This window comes from Schistocerca nitens, chromosome 9, assembly GCF_023898315.1.
Source record: "Schistocerca nitens isolate TAMUIC-IGC-003100 chromosome 9, iqSchNite1.1, whole genome shotgun sequence".
NCBI lineage: Eukaryota > Metazoa > Arthropoda > Insecta > Orthoptera > Acrididae > Schistocerca > Schistocerca nitens.
Genome location: NC_064622.1, coordinates 96,384,237 through 96,390,420, shown reverse-complemented (window position 1 = coordinate 96,390,420; position 6,184 = coordinate 96,384,237).

Genomic DNA, 6,184 nt, shown 5'->3' with positions numbered 1-6,184 from the left:
CTTTTTACCGACGTAATTATCTGATATGCTGAAGTTTTGTGTATGCATAAAGTTATTTACTATTGTTATTTATACCTGAATTAAGTTTCCCTTTACCATAAACTTACATTACAAATCTATTCTACAAAAATCCCCTTTGTCCACATCCATACTTCTTCGAAATGTTCCCACACTAAATCCCACTACATAACTCGTTAAACAGTTATCTTCATATTAACCTTAAACCACACGCACGCATCATTCATACTGCTAAAACACATTTATAACATTTTACATACACAAAAAGACATAATAACACTTTATGAAAATACTAGAACAGTTTATGAAAAGCGTTCTATTACTTTAGTGCACTCTAGTGGGCACAATCGAAACTAAATCACAGTCCCCCTATCCAACACTGTCGTCTATCGGCTGATACATAAACTACGTGCGCGTCCAGTCTCGCGTCACCATCTGTCACTATCCAGCTCTGAGACACATCTCCCACTTAATCACCTCCAAAGCGGGATCGGTATACGGCGCTACGCCTCACAATACCCATAAATTAAGCTTTATAATTTTTTAAATGAACGAAATATTTTCTTAAAAATTTTCATCCCTTACTGCACTCCCTTAGGAGTTGAATTTCCAAAAACACTAAAACACGTATTTTTTTTGTTTGTGACTGATAAGTCAAATACTAATGTTCATAGATAAACCTTTAAAAATTCTTTAGTGGATCATTAATAATGATATATTAAAAAGAAAGCTTTTACCCACTATTTCATTCCCACAGCGTTAAATTTCCGAAAATGCTTAAACACGTATTTCTTTATTTCTGTCAGAGAAACCAAATACCAATTTTCTTAGGTCTAGCTTCAAAATTGCCTTAATAGCGACATTTTCAAAAAACTCTTCATCCCCTATTTCACACCTTTAGGGTTGGAACTTCCAAAAATCCCTTCTTAAATGACGCCTACAGTATAAGAACCACACTTTCTTCAGATCTCAAGTTTCTATCCTTGGCGATTGGGCTGGGCGATGGTGAGTCAGTCAGTCAGGACATTGCCTTTTATATACAGAGATAAGTTCATCCATAGTTCGGACAGATAGTAATTTTGATAGTAGACACGAGATTTTGATGTGTTAATTCCGGTGACTGTGCCTTATCTCCGTATCTCTTTCGACAAGACAAGATTTCAGATGTCTGTGCTGTCCTACTACAATACAAAGGGCGTTCGAGCGCTGTCATGGCCGGCTCATTATCCAGATCTTTCACCCACTGGAAACCTCCCGCCGTGGGTTGCTGACAGACTTGCATGCAACCGACTTTCCGCCAGTCACCATTGCCGGCGACCTCTGGCGTAGAGTTGAAGCCGCCTGAAATGAAGTGCCTTATGAGTCATCCATGTTTACTTCGACACAGTGCCCAGCAAAGATAGAGCCATTGTTGCCGGCAGAGGAGGAAGAGATTAGCGTTTAACGTCGCATCGACAACGAGATCGTTAGAAACTGAGCACGAGCTTGGAATAGGGCAGGCTGCAAAGGGAAGGTGCTGTGCCCTTTCGAAGGAACCATCCCGGAATTTGTCTTATGCGGTTTGAGGAAATCGCGGAAAACCTAAGTCACGATGGCCGGACGTGGCTTTGAACCGTCGTCCTCCCGAATGCGAGTCCAGTGTGCTAACCACTGCATTATTCTGCTCGGTGTAGTTGCTTCCCGCGATGGTGGCTCTGTATAGTGATTCTGGCACTTTTTTTTCCTTGACTCATCAGTCTTCTGACTGATCTGATGCAACCCAGCACGAATCACCGTCCTGAGACACCCTTTTCATCTCAAAGTATCACTTGCAACCTACGTCCTCAATTATCTGCTGGTTGTATTCCAGTATCTATTTTCCTCTACAGTTTTTACCCTCTGCAGTTCCCTCTAGTACCATGGAATTCTTTCTGTGTTGTCTTAACAAGTGCACTGTCATCCTGTCCCTTATGCTTCTTACTTATCCGCATATTCCTCTCCTCGACGATTATGCGCAGGAAATCCTCATTCCTTACCTTATCAGTCCACCTAATTTTCAACATTCGTCTGTAGCACCACAAAAAATGTTTCAAATGGCTGTACGCACTATGGGACTTAACATCTGAGGTCATCAGTCCTCTAGACAGAACTACTTAAACCTAACTAACCTAAGGACATCACACACATCCATGCCCGAGGCAGGATTCGAACCTGCGACCGTAGCAGTAGCGCGTTACCGGATTGAATGTAGCACATCTGAAACGCTTCGATTCTCTTCTGTTCCGCCGGCCGCTGTGGCCGAGCGGTTCTAGGCGCTTCAGTCCGGAACCGCGCTGCTGCTACAGTCACAGGTTCGAATCCTGCCTTGGGTATGGATGTGTGTGATGTCCTTAGGTTAGTTAGGTTTAAGTAGTTCTAAGTCTAGGGGACTGATGATCTCAGACGTTAAGTCCCATAATGCTTAGAGCCATTTGAACCATTCTTCTGTTCCGGTTTTTCCTCAGTCAGTGTTTCATCACCATGCAAAGCTGTTCTCTAAACGTACATTCTCAGAAATTTATTGCTCAAAATAAGGCCTGTGTTTGATACTTGTAAACTTCTCTTGGCTAGGAATGCCCTTTCTGCCAGTGCTAGTCTGCTTTTGATGTCCTCTTTGCTCCATCTGTCATGGATTATTTTCCTTCCTACTCCCTGATCACCAAGACTGATGCTAAGTTCCTCGGCATTCTAATTTTTAAAGTTTGTTACTGCTTTTGTCCTTCTTCGGTTTACTATATGTCCGTATTGTATACTCATTAGACTGTTCACTCCATTCAACAAATCTTCACTTTCACTATGAATAGCTACGTCGTCAGGGAATCTTATCATTGATATCCTTTCACCTTGAATTTTAATCCCTCTCTTTTATTTTGCTTTTATCTCCGCCTTACTTTTCCGGTGTACAGATTGAACAGTAGGTGCGAGAGACTACATCCCTGTCTTACAGCCTTTTTGATACGAGCACTTCCTTCATGGTCTTTCATTATTATTGCTCCCTCTTGTTTCTAGTACATATTGCATAAAATTACTCGCTTTTCCCTATTTTCCTCACAATTTCGAACATCTTGCACCATTTTACATCGTCGAACACGTTTCCCATGTCGACAAATCGTGTTGTGTCTTTTATTCACTCTTGCTTCCGTTATCAACCGCAACGTCAGAACTGCCTCTCTGATACCTTTCCTAAAGTCAAACCAATCGTCATCTAGCAGATTCTCATTTTCTTGTCCATTCTTCTGTATATTATTGTACGCAGGACCTTGGACACATGAGTTGTTAAGCTGACTGTGTGAAAACTTTCGCACTTGTCGCCCCTTGCAATCTTCGAAAGTGTGTGGAAGATTGAGATTTTCACTCTGCAGCGGAGTGTGCGCTGATATGAAACTTCCTGGCAGATTAAAGATGTGTGCCGGACCGAGACTCGAACTCGGGACCTTTGCCTTTCATGGGAAAGTGCTGTACCAACTGAGCTACCCAAGCACGACTCACGACCGGTCCTCACAGCTTCAATTCTGCCAGTACCTCGTGTCCTACCTTCCAAACCTCACAGAAGTTCTTCCGCATACCTTGCAGAACTAGCACTCCTGGAAGAAAGGATATTGCGGAGACATGGCTTAGCCACAGCCTTGGGGATGTTTACAGAATGAGATTGTCACTCTGCAGCGGAGTGTGCGCTGATACGAAACTTCCCGGCAGATTAGAACTGTGTGCCGGACCGAGACTCGAACTCGGGACCTTTGCATGTCGCGGGAAAGTGCTCTACCAACTGAGCTACCCAAGCACGACTCAGGACCCGTCCTCACAGCTTCAGTTCTGCCAGTACCTCGTCTCCTATCTTCCCAACTTCACAGAAGAGCTTCTGTGAAGTTTGGAAGGTAGGACACGAGGTACTGGCAGAATTGAAGCTATGAGGACGGGTCGTGGGTCGTGCTTGGGTTGCTCATTTGGTAGAGCACTTGCCCACAAAAGGCTAAGGTCCCGAGTTCGAGTCTCGGTCCGGCACACAGTTTTAATCTGCTAGGAAGTTTCATATGTGGAAGTTGTTTGCCTGAAAGTGTGATGGAATATCGCCAGTCTCATACGTTCTTCACACTAATGTGACTGGCCTTTTTCTTACCACCTCCCCCAATGAGTTTAGAAATTCCGGTAGAATGTTATCTGCCCCTTGTGCTTTATTTGATCTTAAGTCCTCCAAAGCGCTTTTTAATTCTGTTTCTGCTACTGGATCTCCTATCTCTTCTCTCCCAATCACCTACCAATTTACTCATGAGTTCTTCTTAATGTACTGTATTCGCACAGTATTCCAGTTTTAATGGCCAGCACTGTCAAACAAGAGATTGGTCATATGTAGGTATTCACTTATTTAAAATGTGAATGGTGGTCCGAGCACGGGGCTCACAACCTGAACCACACGCCACTGTTAAGCACTAATGAAGGACTGGATCCCTTACTTCGATTGCACATAATTCATTAAGGTCAATCCAACACATTAATTTCAAATAACAGTAATGAAGCTACATTTGAATCTGTCTCACATTAAACAGGAATTTTAAAAAAACACACATTAAACAGGAATTAAAAAAAAAACAATTTCAATATCAGCTGGTTTAGTGCGTGAAGCGCGAGTTAAGCCAATAACCAGGTAAAGTAAACAATTCACCGTAATTCAAAAGAAAGAGAAAAACAAAATTGAATCAATACACACCACTGACAAATATCCAAAAAACCTTACAATACTACTCAAAAGAATACACTGAAGTGGGGAGCAGTCATTCACCCGACAGAACACTTCAAAATGAGTTCAATAACACAGCTGCATGCCCCAGACAACAGCATGACATTAAATACACTTCATTCGACGATTAACAAATACTCATTAACATTACGCCACTCCTGTTTGAACTGCAGTGTCCCAAATAAACAGGCGCTTATTCTGAAAGAACAATTTTTTTTATATGTTTAAATTACAGCATTAAGGAATTCCAAATCTTTCACCTTTCTAGGCGGAGGCTGAGCCAGAAATACAGAATGCCACAAAAACACAGTTTTGCTGTGAAATCTTACAGGACACCCGGAAGCATTAACAAGTAAATCAGGTTAATAATCAGGGTGCGAGCACATCCTACGAGAACTTGTTCACACTATGCTCACCACAAACTGTAGACATTCCGGCCGAACATCCGCTTGCGGTGGCTGCCAGAAGGACGAAGCAACCAACAGGCCCACGCCGTGCTTCTCACACAGGCACATCGATTTGTACAAACATCTAGGCCAACACCAACTCCGGACTCCCCTCTCACTGCGAGGCTTGGCACAGTTTATACGAAATGCCTTCGAGGCAACCAGTAACCGCCGCAGGAGTTTAACGATTAGCAAACAGCCCTAGCGTAACAGACATCACACATGTGCTTACGCCCGAGCCACAACTCCGCCAGTCTCAGCGGCCGCCCCAGACCGACTGCCTATCGCCGTCCCGCGCACCCCAGCCGAAAACGCAAAGATAGTCATGCCCGGGGACGCGACAAAGATAACAATCCGATCCCTGATGATCGACCAGCGATCTGCCTCAAATGGTACCTCTCTTCCTGCCCAGCTACCCCACAAACCTCGACGCCACCCCTCTCAGTGTCGCACCAGAGAGAGAAGCTGTACCTACTGTGCGACAGAGAGCGACGCCCACGGCGTCACTGGGGAAGGCCCCGCTGCGCAGCCGAGAGAGAAGCATTGCACAACGGTCGAGCCGCCGGCTGCCGCCCGAGCGGCGCAGTGTTGACGCGCTGGACTCGTATCGGGGAGGATGGCGGTTCAAATCCACATTTAGAATTTCTGTGAGTTCCCATAAATAGCTTAAGGCTAAAGGTTCGTTCCCACGTGGCGTGACACGATAGTGTCTCTCACGTTTCTATCGAGTACGACCAAGTGAACTACGGATCGCACGGAATCCCGTGACGATGCAGGCACGCCTTAAGCCTCACGTCCCATATCAAAGTTGTTTCACTCGTGAGTCTGCCTCCGAAGCGATAAAACCATTATTCCTGTGATTTCTGTAACTATACAGAGGTGAAAAAGTGTCGTAAGCAGGTTTTTATACACGAAATAAAAATTTCAGAGTCTTCAGACAGTCTCCTGTAGCTAAACAGCCTAAAAT